The sequence below is a fragment of the Cydia splendana genome, chromosome 3 (genome assembly GCF_910591565.1).
Source record: "Cydia splendana chromosome 3, ilCydSple1.2, whole genome shotgun sequence".
Classification (NCBI taxonomy): domain Eukaryota; kingdom Metazoa; phylum Arthropoda; class Insecta; order Lepidoptera; family Tortricidae; genus Cydia; species Cydia splendana.
Window position 1 is genome coordinate 14,848,688 of NC_085962.1, and position 17,630 is coordinate 14,866,317.

General features: G+C 34.7%; 2 protein-coding genes across 4 annotated transcripts in view; both read left to right on the top strand.

The window, feature by feature from the left end:
• LOC134806769 (uncharacterized protein K02A2.6-like) overlaps nucleotides 1–17,630 on the top strand; it is a 238,280-nt gene that overhangs the window by 112,457 nt on the left and 108,193 nt on the right. The gene's annotated exons all lie outside the window — the stretch shown is intronic.
• Nucleotides 1–17,630, top strand: part of LOC134806772 (roundabout homolog 2-like) — a 57,386-nt gene that overhangs the window by 2,323 nt on the left and 37,433 nt on the right. Inside the window, exon 1 of one of the 2 annotated variants that reach the window (XM_063780107.1) lies at nucleotides 14,552–14,873. The exons of the other annotated variant lie outside the window; for it this stretch is intronic. The gene's annotated coding sequence lies outside the window, so the exon portion shown is untranslated. Of the gene's footprint in view, nucleotides 1–14,551; nucleotides 14,874–17,630 lie in introns of those variants that run through there. 2 annotated transcript variants of the gene reach the window in all.

Sequence of the window (17,630 nt, forward strand, 5' to 3'; positions counted from 1 at the left end):
TAATACTTCTCACAATACAAAGCTTCGCTTAATTGTTTACTTATCCCGTTTTTATTATTAAACAAAACAAAAATTCCTTTGGAATTCTAATGGCTCTCGAATATTTTGAAAAGGATCTATAAAACAAGTAACGCTCCCAATAAAACGACTTCACAAACAACGGAGGTCATCTTCAAACAGAATTTTAACAAGAGTTCCGATTATTATTCAAATCATTTTCGACCCTCTTCGCTATCTGACGCACTTGAATCAACAAACACTAACTTTGAAAAAAAAAACAACATAAATTACTCCAACGCTCTTTGGATACAACAATACGTGACAGAGATGTCAGGAATAAAGTCATTTAAATCCATTGTCATATTTTGGGTTATCAATGTGGACTACGCTAAGAAAACAAGGTAAAATACACGTATTAATTTCTTTGTTAATCAAAAATAAGCTTTAAGGTTAATAAAATAAGAGGGTCTCGGTTTTTGTTGGGTTGTTATAGATAAAGAAGTTGCGATAAAGCAGATAACAGCAGGCGTTACAAAAGAGTCGTAACAAAAGGTATCATTACATATAAACATCGCGGCCCACGTTAAACCGGCCATTCACGGGGTCGTGCGCCTCATATCGGGTTCACACGATCCCAGTCCGATAAAGGAGTACTGTATTTGCGTGTCACTGATATAAGAATGTAATTTTGAAATTGTAAAGAATACTTACAATACAGAACCGAGATAAGAAAAAAACCGACCAAGCCCGTGTCGAACCACGGATAAGGGAGCGTTCCGTTCCGTAATCCTTCATACTCTACTTATAAAGCCGGTTACTTCCTTTGTAATAAAATGAGAGTTTTAAAATTTAAAAACGAATCAAGTGGCTCAACCGATAATTTTCAATGTTTACTCAGTTTCTTAAAGGATCCCCGAAAGTTCTATAACAAAAAACTAAGGTAACGCTGAATATATTTATGTGAGTAAATCCGAAACATATTAGAATATTAATTAGACACATTATCTTTTATCGAAAACTGAATTTTGAAATGTTCTGTTTTGTAATCGGTATAAATAAGTACATATAGGTAAATTAAATATCTAAGTTTTTAAATTAATTACCTTAACAACGTAAAGTAAAATAAAGCTTATCTAACTGCACTGTCTAATATACTTATTCTAAATGTCGAATTACTAGATACCTACTTCTTGGAGAAAAGCACTTACTCAGGTTCCCACAAATCCACTTCGAAACCAACGATCGATAGGATATAAATCTTAAGGCACAGCGGAGCTTTACTTGTAAGACTGATTGCTCTCTCAGTTTTGGAAAAATAAATACCATTCTGCCAAACTTCTTGCCCATCAAGGCATATCTATTACGAAATTGCAATTTGATAAATAGCCGAGCATTATTTTGGGCGGCGAAAGAAATGGACATACTTGAGTTTAAACGATACTATCACTTTCCAGTGATATTATCCTAAAACACATTTTGCGTCGCTCGAAATAAAGTTTATTTTTGATGGCCAAATGTTTTGCGAAGAAATAAGTAATATAAAGTAAATGTAATGGCATGGATGGCATGATAAAAGCGAGTATTTTATTAAATTGACTGGAGGTTGAATATTACTTTGCGGAGACGATCAATATCAATACTGTTTTGCTTTAGATTTACTGGAAATCAGTTTTTGACGCTTTACTATAATTAATTACAGATAACTTGAGAAAGTTACCACTTTTTATATCTGCTGTGACTCATTTATTGTAATTTACTATCTCAATTTTAGGTAACCAATCAAACAATCGGCCAAGAGCATGTCGGGCCATACCCAGTGTAGGATTCCGAAAGTTACCAGTCAGTCACAAAATACCTTGAACGGGTGCTATCAATAACGGCCCGATTCGAACAATGCTTTTAGGATGTCACAGCGATACGATACTGAACTGTCATTGTCAAAAGTGACGTTTTTGATCGAAAAACGCATTGAGTCATTTAAATAACAATGAAATATTTTTAGAACATACTTAATTCAAATTTGACGGTCATAATTCAATTAAATCGTTGCAAAATACAAACACTTTGTTGACAGTCTCCTAGTATAGTAAATTAACAGCTTGATTTTCTCAGGTTTCCACCGTACTCGCGTGCGAGCTCGTGTCTGTCGGTGCCCGCCCTTCGCACGCGATACCTAAATTTCCTAATATCCTTCTTACTTTTCTAACCACATTTTCCCTTTATCTCATTAGTTTGTATATTGAACTTTATTTTGTGAGTATAAGGTGCCTTTGTTCTCATGTTTTTTAGAGAAAGATACGCGAATGAGGAAGTAAGGTGCGTTTAGCTCGCAGATTACGTCGAAACAATTATTTTTGCAATGTCTCACGAAGCTCTAGTTGATTTAAGGTTTGGAAACGTGAAAACATTTGGGTTACTTGGCGGGATTCGTATTGGGAGCGCGAGCGCTAGTAAGTTTATTTACAAGGCAAACCAGTGTAGAGTGACGAAACTATATATTCGTAATCGGAAAGCACTTATGCGCCTTACCCATCATGAAGCAATTGTAACGAGGCTCCTAGACTATGCGTTTCTTCAGAAACTTCCTGCCTCGCACATCTACACTCTGGAATGAACTGTTGCATACGGTATTTCCGAACCGATACGACCTTCAAATCTTCAAAAGAGCATACTCCTATCTTAAAGGCCGTCAACGCACTTAAAACTTTTCTAGTGTTACAGGTGTCTTTGAGCGACGGTAATCGCTTACCATCAGGCGATTCGCCTACTCGTATGCCTCCTATTACCTGCATAAAAAAGTACCTATATGTTGGTATCACGGAAATCATACGTTATGAATGAAAGTAACTGCCCGATTCGATCTTTAAGATACGTCAATTAATAGATCTAGAAACGACATGGATTAGATGTGTCAGTGCCAAAAGTGACGTTATTGTTTGAAGAAACGTCACATTTCGCTAGTACGGCCCGTGCGCGCCAGCCCCAACACCATCCTATCTACGATTGCGGATAGAGTTGACTGTACGTAGTACATGGTGCACTGTTGTGGACTTCATAGCGGTGCACTATTATAAGTTAAGATATTTATTGTAACTAACATAGTTTTTAAGTTATTTTTTATTGTACATAACTAACATTTTATGAGCCACGAGCTTGAAATAAACGTTATTTAATTAAATTTAATTTGACTCTGACATACCTAATCCATATCGTTTCTAGATTTATTATGTAATTGACGTAGGTATCTTAAAGTTCGAATCGGGCCGTAATTTATGAATTTATCCGATTGTAATAATTGGAGCTAGTGTTTAATAGCAAGCATTGTTTCAACTTCAAAAACTTATTTCTGTTCACGTAAACTTTTGCGTGTTGCCTAATGATCACATCATGCCCGTTCTTACTTTTGTGCTCGGATGAGTCCTATTAGATCACGTGTTAATTCGCCCTGTCATGCGATGAGTAAACGGTTCTTTTCGTATCAGGGGGCGCACGCAACTGATGAGCCTTGAATTACCGTTTTTCTTCCGATAATCGTAATCGTTTGCTTTGAGAAAATTGCCCTAGGTTCAGGTGGGGAAAAACCAGGGATAATTGAGTGTGGTTCTTATTTTTATAACCATACGGGATGCTTTACAAACCAGTTGGATGTGTCGCGTATTGTAGAAGCTTTTAAAATGAAGCTATAAATCAAGTTGCGGTCAGCTCTTTATTCACTTTGTCGTTTTGAATGCTTTAAGCATTTACCTGCCCTTTATACTCAGTATTCTGCTACCATAAATCTTCACCAAAATCGAAACAAAAAATCTTTAGATGGACAATTCTTTGCGAAAAACTATTTAACAATTAATTTGTCATGCTTCGCGGTAACAATATTTTGTCTTGTTCTAGCCAGTGTCCGCCCGCATTTTTCAAATTGTAAGGGCCTTTTAACATGTTCGAGGCGATTTCGGGAATATAAGCTCAACAATGGACCAATGATTATGTTAGTGATTGTAAAGTAATAATGTCCCTATTATTCTAAGAGACTATTGTTTACGTGGAAGTGGTTAGTGTAATAGGACGACCATTGTAGTAAATGCAGTGGACACATTGTAAGTTATGAATAGCGACGCCATATTTCAACGGCCTAAAGTGCATTATAGACTGGATGATGAATTTGTAAGTTGCATAAGTTAATGTTTGCAGACAGACGCGTGGGGTACGGGGTTAGTGATTTATATTCATCTTTTGTTTTTGGGTGTTTAGCCAGCAAGAGTTTCAATGGCACACGGTCGGAAGGTCGTTATTCTTGCATTGTGCCACTTGTATTGTCTAACAACGACATCGTTAGTAAGTTGGCGGGTGGCCGTACGCATTGAAATTCTATTGGTGACATGATAAATCTTTGACTGCTCATGTATTGCTAGAACCCATTGAAATAATTGTTTCGATCACTAGGCAAGTTTTTTTATGTAAATCTGATGCTTATGCATAATAATTCCACTTATCATGGACGGATGTGCTACTAAGAGAACGGTAGTCCATGTCGCACGTCGAATTTCAATTAATTTTCGAAATAAAGTTGATATATGTGCGCTTTCGAAACACCGAATGTTGTAGCATGTATTTTTTACCTTTATTGATCAGGGCGCATTTTTTATTTTAAAAAACGTGTTCTATTCAACAACCATTGATATATGGTATTTGACAAAATAAAACGACATAAAGCTAAGCGAAACACGGGGTGTAACGATCACCCACACAAGTAGAAAAAAATGTCCAAAAGTACTGTTCAAACAAGCGCAAAGCATCCCCGAACTGGTTACTATGAAACGATTTCTGTCTATGTCCCTTTAAAGTGCATTTTTGGTAATTTGAAAAAAGTTCATTGTTCAAAACACTCAGTTGTGATCGGTGCTTATAATAAAGCTGGAGTCGTATTGTGTCAGGACGGGTGATCTGTGATGTTGGCTATTGTACTCCCTCCATGTTGAACAATAAACTGACCAAAGAATAGGCTCAGCGATGTCGCAGCTGAATATTTTTATAGACAGCTATCGACGTGTAGTAATGATTTAGATACTTTTTTTTACCTAAGAAGGCAAGAATGACATAAACCTTTAGGATAAAAGTGAGATATTCAGACAAGAGCACATATAAAATAAAAAACAACAACGCCCTCATAAAAATAACTGCGAGGCCTACAGCTACAAACGAACTCGTAATGACCACTAAAGACCCTAACTTCAGAGGTGAAAACCCAAAAATTTAACGAAGGACCGGCCAGAGATAGAATAATTAAAACGTACCGGCTGAAGTGCCCTCGTAAAAGATTTCACGGGCATTCGGCATTAACACTACTGCGTTAATGAGGTAGTGAAACTTTGGAGCGGTCCCAGAATACCTTGTAAACATTCGAGGCCTACCCGGATAATATGTACTTTGAAATAAAGCACTTTCTTCGCGGCACTTACTTATGTTGTTGGCTTTTGCCTTTTACTAGTTGAGTGTTACTATATGACAACTCTGCCGTCCTAGTCTAAAAGGCAGTTTTTCGACAAAAGCTAGTTTCGAGATAATCGCAAAAAACCAACCCAAACATCTTTCTTGAATTTCTACGAAACGGAAAAACTTTTTCCATTTTTTCTTTTTGTATGTGGTAGGTATATATATGTACTTATTTTAGGTATTTATAGTATGTTTCTAAACAGCTCAGTTTTTTTTATTTTATAAAAAACACTTTAAATTAGTATTAAGCTTAAAAATGTGTAGGTGGTACTAGTCAAGAAGGCGGTAAACATGCGTTATGCGGCGTTCTAAGTTAGTTACGAAGTAGAAACTAGGTAAAAACGCCGTATATGTCACATGCTGCCTTTTTGCTTAGTAACAGTGTATAATTCGCACTTGAAATCCTAAGTTAAAAGACCTTATAGTAGCTATTCGACCTTTTTGGTTAGTATACTGGGAAAAATTAAGATTTTGTCCAGATTTTCGACTAGCGTGCTAGTGTAAAAAAACGTATACCACCAAAAACACCGAATATACGGTTTTATAGATTAGTATTTATGGAAGAAATGGGAATAAAAAACAGTCACGTAGTTTAAATGTTTATTTAGAAAACGAGGTCCAGCGATTACTTTTTGGATTATAATCTTAATTACCATACAAAATTAACACATAAATTGAGTTATTCCCACTAGTTACCATCAAGTTGTTACCAGTGCTAACTAATGGGATTTGTTTCCCAGTAGTTACCACTGGTAAAAGGTAGGATATTTTTCCCAGTAGTTACCCCTACAATTTTGTTAGGGTTCAATAAAGCCTCTATTTTTATGTGTTAATTTTGTATGGTAATTAAAATTATAATCCAAAAAGTAATCGCTGGTCCTGATTTTTTTAATAATAGCCTAGTAGTATAGTGTTTTTTGTTCATATAATAAAATACATTTAAACTGTACTGTAAAAACATGTTGGTGGTTACTACTAGGAAAAAAATCCCACCTTTTACCAGTGGTAACTACTGGAAAAAAAATTCCCAGTATTTACCACAAAACCGAGTTGGTGGTAGCTACTGAGAAGAAAGGTGGGAAATAAATTCCCAGTAATACCACTGGTAACAACTTGGTGGTAGATACCTAACTAGTGGGAATAACCCCATAATATGTAACAAATTTTTAAAGTGTACGGTCTTTCTGATTTTATTTGTATCATAGGCTAAATTTACTCGACTCTACTAATGACATTACATGTACTTCTAATGAGCATGAGCAACGAAACTTAAAAGAGTCCGCAATAAGCTCAGCCGAATTTTTACTTCCCATAAAAACGGAGATTCGTACTCATTTTAAAACAACGTGTTGGATTATAATAAATTGCACATACAATAACATGAGGTATATCTATACCAGTACCTAATTAGTTTATATTCCAACAAAACTAATGAAATAGAGGAAAAATTAGTTTTGTATGAAAAACTTATATTCGCTGTATTTTTTAACTATGGTATCTGAAGCTAAACATTAATTACAGGCATAGATATACCTTATCCTTTAGTGAGTACAAAGTTTTAGAGCAATCTAGCTAATCGTTTTAAAATGAGAGCGTAACTACGTTTGTATGGAGAACCCAGCTTGCTGCTGACTTAAATCTTAGCAACCATTTACCTTTGTAGGTATGACCAGTTTTCGCATACACGTAACTCAAAATAATACATAATGTTTTACCGAATTCGTGGCATCTCTAATAGTTATTTTAGTTTGTTATCAATATTATAGGCATCGAATCATCGAGAATTTCATCGCACGGTAAGACGTTAGCGAGCTATGTAGTCTATATTAGCAATAAAATTAAACTCGTATTAATTCCTGCACATACTCTGTCATTTATTTAATTCTAAAACGCCTTTTAGCGGTTGTAATTAAAAATCAGATTCAAATTTGAATAAAATTATTTTTCTATTAGATTACAAACTCGTAGCTTTTACTATTTTAACATACAACTATTACCTAATACACAAACATACCAACTTATTTTAAGATACATATTGTTTTTTTATAAAACGTAATAGATAATACTGCAATATATAAATACTATGATAAATAAAACGTAATATAATTTGCAGTAATTAATTTACTATATTTCTGTTCGAAATCTATTGCCTAGATAATAATAGTGACGTCAGGTGACTTACTAGGCTACCAAAAGCAAGTGAGTAGTTAGATATTGACAAACTACAATAAAAATAATTAAATTCCGCTTGAGGCATTGCTTGGGGCCCATGGTGCAATATGAACTAGATAAAACCCACTTAGGTATTTAATGGCCTAATATATATATATGTATATAACTCTCAGTTGGTTTTTGGATGGACCCAGGTTCCATACAAAGATGCCCAGGTCCTTTGTCCTGGTTATCTAAATACTTAGGCGGAAAATGTTATTTTGTCCATAAGATTTCTCATTAAATTTCCCTTTAAAACATTTTTCATTAAGATTTAAACTCTTCGTAATGTCAAATACCTACTTGGCTTATAGGGAATTAAACCCGATACAATTAGCTCTAATATAAATTTGATTTTATTTAAATAAAAGCAGTCAAACCGTCGAATGAAAAAATAAAACTTAAACAACGTTTGCTGTAGAAAAGTACGTATGAACAATTTCACCATCACAAACTACGCTAGAAAGACGTATTTGCTGTCGAGCGTAAGTATTTGCGAGGCAATTTTAAAGTATATACCTTGATAAAAATGATAATACTCGAAGGTACTAATTGTAAACACTACATATTATTGATAACATATGATGGTAATGCAATAATAAAGTATTTTTCTTACTTTGGCGTTCGGTCAATATTTCGCGCGCAAAATGCCACCTCCGCTCGCATACCGGCAGCCACAAGCCTGCGCTTGCGGCTGACGGCTTTTACTTAGCATAAGGGTGTCTTTCGGCGCGCGGGGAGCATGACGAAGGTTGGAGCATATACTGCGTTATAGACTAGTTAGACGCACTTTCAACCTTTATAAAAGTTTGTTTGCGTTTAATACGACGTCCATACAAAATAAGAAGAACGTACAACATTTATACGTTTCTAAAGACTATTATGGTGACGTAAAAAAGTTAAGTGATACTAGGCTTAAATGACATATGAGACATTTAAACAAAAAAAAATATTATACGATTTTTTAGACCAGTATCAGATCTAAAATTTTGCTAAAGATCCTAATCTTAAAGCGCGTATAGCGTCTTTTACGTATTTTTAGCCTAGTTTTTGGCTTATACGTTATTTTAGGCTAGACACGGTGGATAAGATTTTACGCAAACCAGAGCGTAAAAAAACGTATAGCTGCATATACGTTGTTTTAGCCTGGCTTTGTAAAATAGTCGCTTTTAAGACTAGGAACGCTTAGAACATTAGTGCAAATACGGTCTTTTTACTATATTTTTCTCGAAAACTAAGCCACTTATCGGAAAACGGGCCAAAGTGGTCGATGCATCTCGATCTCTACATTACGAATATCACAAAAAGTCAATTTTGGCAAAATGTCGAAAAACTGCCTTTTAGACTATGACGGCAGAACTGTTTAACTGTAGTACTCGTGTAGGTAGTTCGTTAAGTAAGAAATATTACTTCCATTAATAGATGTAGCTCAAATACCTACTCGGCATTAAAAGCAAAACGGTTGTGGTGTGGTGGTCTAACGAAAGTTTATGTCTATTAAAAATACGGGGAGATTAATAATAGTGCCAGGCTAGAAAAGTTTAAATAAAGCAAGGATAGCAAGTTTAGTTTCGAATGGTGTTTAATGTCCTGAGTACAACAAAAAATACAATACTTCTCTTACTATTTCCGTCCATATAAATACTGAAGTCTGTAAAAAAACATTTATTTTAAATAACTTTAAAATACATGTACATTTCTATGTACCAACCTATTCTTATGTACATAATTCAACTATGTTCTCGCAATAAAAAATATTGATTGATTGATTGATTGATTTTAATAAAATCTTTATGGAATTAAATAACTGAAGTCAATATAAAACTTAAGCATGCTACCACATATTGAATCTAATTTAATCAGAAATAAATTATGTAACTGTAAAGTCACTCACTAATTATATTTAAATTCAATTTATCCATGCCAGTTAGCTTCAAGCAAATTCTAAATTGAATCCGCACTACCGGCATCACCAGTCTCACTTTGATTTTCCAACGGCATACGAACGTATAGATTGTGTGAAATTCCCTACGCTTCAGCCGAATTAACAACACACACGGTAAATTACAGCTTGGCTCGAGCTGAGCTCGGATGCTCGAGTGCTCGACTTCGAGCACGGTTTTAAGCTTAATAAATTCAGGCACGTTCGCGGATCGTGCCGCTTAGGGCCGTTTGACGCTCGCAAATCGAAAGTGTATTTGCATGAAAAATATTGCAATTACGCTGTTCTTGAGTTTTTACTGTAGCGCAAACTGTTTCAGAAATGTCATTTGCTTCCAGCCGCCTTAATAAAATCTAGGTTCTAAACTTTTTGTAATATGTATCAGTTACTCGTACTGGCTTACCTATTAAATCTTAATTGATGATGGAGGTATTTGAATTTGTTACTTGACGTCAGAAATGATGTGTCATGTGTTTAGTATATCTGTGTATTTACTACAAAGTTGAGTGTGTAAAACTGAGCGTAAAATACAATGTAAATACGTGTCATCAAGCAGAAACATATTCATGCTAGCGAAGCGAGAAACGTGAGTTAAACTATACGCAACCAATTTCTACATTTGCTACATATGCTGTAATTTGCTTTGGTTGTCAAACAAAACAGCTCACACCTATAGTAATGAATTATTTCCAGGTTCGCGTGATTTTGGATGCTTGAACAGTATTTAGATATTGTACACTGTACAAAGCCGTGGCGCCTCGGGCCGGCAAACAGCCGAAAGCTCTATCACGTTGGAAGATTTTGTGAGCTTTGGGGGATTAAGCTCTCCAAACTAAACTCTACATGCTGCTTTTACGATTAACGCGTCTTTTTGATATGTCATGTGTCAGCTATGTAAACATAAATATCTTGTTTTCGAGGAAATGTGGAAAGTTTGTAACGATGTAAGGATTAAAGGAAATTATTTGAATCAAAAATTAAGAAATGGTGACAAAGTCATCATGTATTATTTTAGTTTTACCAAGAAGTACGTTATTACTCGTACTCAAACAATATTTATGGATTTTTATTTTAAAGAAGGGATATGTTGGTGTTTTTGACCGGTTTTATGTGCACTTACGTAGATATCCAAGTACTTAGAGTTTTTTTACGTGAAATTGCAAAATAATTACATACAAAACAAGTCCTAGCAACATACTTTAAAGACAACTATTGTAGAGAATTTCAATGAAAAATAAATGTTGGGTTCATTGACAGTTTGGTTGCATCTTCAACCATTTTTCTAATAACAATGAAAAATTGCAAATTTTAACCGTAAAGTGATTTTATCTAGTTGAACTCTTAAATGTATAATAAGTACCTACTTATACACAAAATATCAAGAAGTTGTGTGTGTGCAAAGTTATTAATGTATTTGCATAAGGAAACCCATCCCGTCTTAAAGTTCCTTTTGATAATTATCTATTGTCTCACTGTTGTTTCCTGTAACACAATTTATACACTGTCGCATCCGATAAGACTACTACGAAAACCCGGAAACGTTACAATTATGTACTTTATTAATACACTACTGTTTTTACTTTTTACCCGACAGTGCGACGCAAAGGAGGGTATAATTATATGGTGTTTAACAGTCTATGAATGTATGTATGTGTGTTTGTTCCTTTGTAGCAACCTAGGCAAATACATATTACCAAATACATATAAACTTAAAGGCAATCGGCTGCCCGTACTCCTAGCGAGGACCGACTGACCCTCACCAAATACCAATATGATAAAAAAAATCTAGGCAATAGACGCGTGGGCCGATTCATTGTCAAACTCTCACATGACAATAAAAAATAAATTATGTGGCGACAATTACGTTATTTTTTATTTTATTTTGAATGAACGTTTAGGATCTATAGCCATTTAAAGTTAGAAACTTAAACTTTCCTATGTATGTAGTCATTTTGTACAACGCTGACGAGTTTAGTTTGCTTGTTTAACTTTGAAGTCTATTAAACTGTATTAAGATTAGGTAATCGGCGCGGCCGTGCCTACCTACTACTGCTATTCGTAAAATACGAATGAAATAGGATTGTGAAACGAAACAAGTAAACACACAAATTCTAAAGATTGCAATAAGATAGAGGGTTTTAATAGAGTCCAAAGTTTACTCAATTTTTACAGTAAATTAATTTCGATTTATGAAGGAAAATGTATAAAAAATATGATTTCCGGAAACCGGGAAAATCAAGAAACTGTATTGCCATTTGGCGCAAGGTGGAATGTTCTGCGGGGAAAATAGTGCTAATTGTACAACGTATTTATTACTTATGTAAGAGAACGTTTTTCATAAATAGTACAGTAAAAATATAACTATAGCTCTATCTTGATTATAAGGTATTAAAAAAAAACATTTTGGAACTAAAATACTAAAATAAATCATCTTCGTTTAATTTCAGTGCCTGCTTACACGTTCTAAAGTGATAGCTCATGAATAATCATATCTATTTCTCTTTTCACCCGCATATTTTTAAAGTTTTGAGGATATGAATATTAAATATAATTAAAACTGGTCACTCAAGTATTAAGTCGAAAATCGCTCGACATGTTTCACTCCGTACCGAGAAGTATCATCAGGAGTTCGCGTTGGTCCGCCAAATGCATTCATTTATTGGATTGGCAATAAAGGTAATGAGTGATCTTTCAAATTGCTGGCGAGACGGTCAACCATCCCAATCCGGTATTATCTGAGTGCTAAATTTAGCCTAGATCGATACGCGAGCATTCGTTGCAGCCAGCCCGATATTTGGTACCCGTTCAATTAACTGGAATTTCTAATTATAGAGTTATTTCTAGCAGCAGATTTAAGTAGGAACGAATGTGTTGCGAGATAACGAAAAAAGGCTAAAATAGGGTAAGATGTAGATTTCATAGTAATAAACAATTCCCCGTTAAACAAAGCATAAGCTTCGTGTTCCAGATTATAAAATTATAGGTACATCCCTGTGTCAAAATTGAAAAAGAAATATAGCTACTTAAGTTAGAGATGTTATTCATATATATATAATATGCACAAATTCATATAAGAAACTTTAAGATTCATAGTCATAGGTTATAGCCAAAAATAGCCAATTTCATTCAAGTTATTTTCCACCCTAGATACAGTAGTAGGTACATACAATATTTCATCGAGGCGTTATTTAACAATTTTATGGCAGTGCTGACCAAGATAATCAAACAACAAGATAAGCTCAGCTTATAACCGTAGCGTAACACTAGTTTACATTGTCGAGCTTTTAAAAGCTGACTTTATTAGTATACCTACATAAGTTACCTACCTCGTCTAATCTCCGAGATAATAAGTAGCTACTTTTTGATATTTCGTCAGTAAATATTTTTTTAAATGATAAAGCGTGGTACAAACGGCGGCATGTCATCATACCATCACAACACACTTAAGAATATAACAGAAATAACAAAGAAAACTTACTGATTCTCAAATGTATCTAATGGAAGAAAAACAATAATTATGTAGAGGGGCTTAAATAATGGCTGGGCAAATAACTAACGATTGGAATAAGGGCATCGGAAGTGGGCTTGCTTAAAAATTGACTAATATTTTTAAAAATAGACTGTAAGCTACAGCATCACAACTGTCAGTACTGTCTGCAGCTTAATCACAGCTTGTAACATGGTGACTACATTGAATAGACACTCGCGTGTTTTTAGTACCTCTAGTACTTACTGCACTATTTATTAACTACTCGATCGCGCTCCCGTTGCGAGTTGTTCTCACTGTAGGGTATTTGTTTTTACGTATAATAGAATATACCTCACTGAGCTATATTTCATCATCATCATCATCATTTCAGCCTATATACGTCCCACTGCTGGGCACAGGCCTCCTCTCATGCGCGAGAGGGCTTGGGCTATAGTCCCCACGCTAGCCCAATGCGGATTGGGGACTTCACATACACCTTTGAATTTCTTCGCAGATGTATGCAGGTTTCCTCACGATGTTTTCCTTCACCGAAAAGCTAGTGGTAAATATTAAATGATATTTCGTACATAAGTTCCGAAAGACTCATTGGTACGAGCCAGGATTTGAACCCGCGACCTCCGGATTGAAAGTCGGACGTCATATCCACTCGGCCACCACCGCTCCACCGAGCTATATTTAATACTCAGTATATAACAAACATTTGAAAAAAATATTAGTTCAATACCTACTATTTCATAAATTGTTAGTTTTTATACTTTTAATAATAGCGTGTTTGCAACAATTACTTAGTTTGATATATGATCTGTGGTGGTGACCGACCTTTTGTACACTATTCAATTTGTACATACAATTAACGAATAAATCGGTTGTCTATACATTTTTTATTCGACAGAGTTAAATATGGATGGTTTACATAAAAATCTAACCCTAATAACCCAATAAATACAGCCTGATTACGTAATAACGCACCTCTTTCCCCTTTACAGGGTAATTGGAGGATAGAGAAGTAAGTGGTACCTAGTAGTATGCTTATCTTAGTAATCTAGCATGATAATTTTTTTCTTGCTAAAAAATTTGTATCCTAAGGTTTCATTAAGCGCATAAAACCCTATTCAGATTCTAAACTCGCAACTTGAATTTTGTTATTGATATGATACTTATTGGCGCGTGCCGTGCGAGATGCTCTGCGAATCGTATCACCAAGATCTACGTGCTGAGAAAAACTTAGAACAAAACTTAGAAAAACCAAGAACTGAGGAAAACTTAGAACATTTCAATATTATCTATTATTTTTTTCGTTTCAGTATTTTGGCTAAATAGAGCATGTAGAAGTAAAGTCGGATGATACGTGCTCTTAGTACGAACAGTGCCTGCTCCTAGACACTTAAGTCCCGTTTAATCAAACACTAAGTAGTTGCCATTGTTTAGTCTAGTTTATTTCTGGGTACCTATTGGGTAATAGTGTACGGGGTTGATTCGCCCTCGCATCCCTCCACTCTCCGCTCGCACCCCCTCTGCCCGTACCTTCTCGTCTAGACCGGGATTCAGACCATTCGTTGCGTTAGTTGCCTCCCAGCGCTCGCACGGGAAGGGTATCACGCTGTTTCTCGCTTCGCTCGCTAGGCGCGAATTTTGAATGTTTCGTGCGTGACTTTCAATTTTAGAAATTGGATTATTGTGAGATCATTTGTGTAAAAGTGACTTTAACGGAACTTGGTGTATTATGATGGATCTTTGTGTATCGTGAGTATAATAATATTGTGTAATAATTTAGTTTAAATAAGAATAGAGTTTGGAATTGTTTTGATTTCTTAACGCCAGTCGTAGGTTTCTGTGCGATGAACAGATCGGGATAAAATCGGCTTATTCGAATAAGTTATGTTTGAACAGTAAAGGACAGTGCTGAAATAATCATAGGTATCTAATTAATAATGATTAATAAAGAAAACTAAGTATTTACATAGTATAAACTTCTTTACATTACAATGAAAGATTTGATTGAGATTTTGATTTATGTCGAAGTAGTAAACAGTACAAAGCAAAACAAATTCAAAACAGATTTACAATAAAGGTAATAGGCGGTATTCTAGTTGTAAGCGGTCTCTTCCAGACAACCTTAGTTTAGCAGGATATAGAGAACAAAAAAAAATAAAACAGGTTCAACATTTAGGTATAAAAATATAATATAGATTTAAATGTTGTGTTTAGTTAGACGGGTGGGCAACAAAACAAGCCATACCTATACATATTAATATAATAAAAATTTCGAAAGGAAAAAAATTTTTTGTTACATTTTATTATTTAGTGTTGTTGAATGCAACTATTGCTTAATGTACGATCCTACATAATTATGTAGTTTATTTTAATATACATGAACGATCAATTTAGGTACTTAACCGAATATGTATATACGTACAACTAGTAGTTAATATAGGTATATAAGTGTATAAGGTACTATGTAGTTTTAAACGACCGCTAAGCTACAATAATAATATTTATTGACCTACAAATTGCGTGTACAACAAACAGTGCGTACATAACTACATACCCTACTTATAGCATAGCATATGCACTCACAGACCATTCAAAGTCATCTACTAACACCCAAATTGCAAACACAAGCACAACACGAGAGCGCCTTAAGTGCACGCCATTGTTGCGAAAAGGACGTCAAAATGTACTTAAAGGAGCAAAAGTCGTTTTTGAAGACATTTTGCAAGCTCTCAAGAGTTTGAGGGAAAAAAGCGGCTTCCGGCCAGCCGGTCTCCACTTATCATCGCGGCTGAACCACTGTTAGAAATGCTGCATTAATGAAAATCCCGTTCGGCGTTTCTCAGTGTAAGTGGGGTTTTAATGGGATGCCTAATTTTGTAATATTCAGTATGTTTCGTAGAAAGTGTGTTATGGGAGCTACATTTAGTTAAAAACTCATTAGATCTGTATGTCAGTGTCAGTACGGTTCGTTTACTTATTCGGTTTTAAAACATTATTAAGTATATTTCGTATTTAACCAAAGTTGGGTATATATTATGTTCCTGTAGGGAATTTATTAAGGTGTGTCCCTTCCAATTTTATTTACTACCTACCTACACTTGAAGCAAATGTATTTAGGAGATATTATAGTAAAATAGTCAATACAAAAAATAAGTTTTTTTCATTCTCAATAAAATCTACTAAAGTTAAATTCTCTTAAATGAGATATTACTAATAAATATTTACATATATATATTTTAACTAAAATCCGATACTTTAGTTATACTACTTATACATACCTATGTAAATATGTCGGGAAAGTTGTAAAGTTTCCCTGATTAAATTCGTTATAGTTCCCGAGGCGGCCCTTAGTGGTCCCCCAGGGCTGCGGTCGAGGCCCATCGATATTGCACTGGGTCATCGTATCTATTCATTTCCATTATTGATAATATTTCATACTCTTTGTACCTAGTCAGTGTATGTCTATGATTGAATACACGTTGGGCGCCATTTCTTGCGCGCCTACATTATTATTACGTCAAAGTTTATTTTTATTTAGTGGTTAAGCTGCTAACGTAGCCTATAGAGGCTTTGGAACTGTATTTCCTCAAAAGCCCTATATTAAAAAAATAAGTATTTTTTAATTAATTAAAATAGACATCTACTGTAAAAACCCAGGAGGAGAATGGACAACTAATCCAATCTGTAGTTTAAAAGTTATTATAACTCTTTATTTATTCGAATTTATGTGATAAAATCTTAATCTAAAAATGTCATCTGCATCATGAGACCGTAGATATAGATAGAAAATTTTTAGAATCAGCGGAATTGAGTTAAAAAAATGATACATTGTTTTAAAGATAATTATGTAAGGACATATTCTAATTTATTTTAGGCCTCATCTGTTGAGTAAAGTTGTCTTTTACCGTCTTTAGCTTAACTTTATTGCTTCAGCGAGCTGTAATCCCCAATAAAACACCAGGTTAACTGCGTGTTAACTTGTTCGAGAAAAGTGATATTTAAAACAGTACCATCACAAATCTCCGGTTAATTGCTTGCGCATACGCCGGAAACATCGGTACAAATAGACACATTTATTTCTTACCATGTCACCCGATACATTCTGGTCGGTGTTGCATTTACGGCGGGAAAGTTAAAATATGTACAAGTAATGCATTTTAAGTTGACGGGAGTAAATCATTGGGTGTTTTAATATGTAACATATGACTGGGTGCGATGCTTGGCCCATTAGCAACGAGAATTTAGTATAGATGCGTATTGTCTAAGTAAATCTTGTAGTCACAGTAAATTTAATGCCATCTTTCGACACAGGATTAAAACTTTTAGAAAGCCATTTGACTTTGGTCCTTGTTCTTTCACTGATATGTTTTAAAATTGTTAAATATCAAACGGTATTATTAATATAATTTATTATTGATTTTCCGAGGTACGTTTTTTTCATAGACTTCACTTATTTTGGAGTTTCATTGCCATTAGTTTTAGTGTTCAGCGGCCAAGAAAAGATTT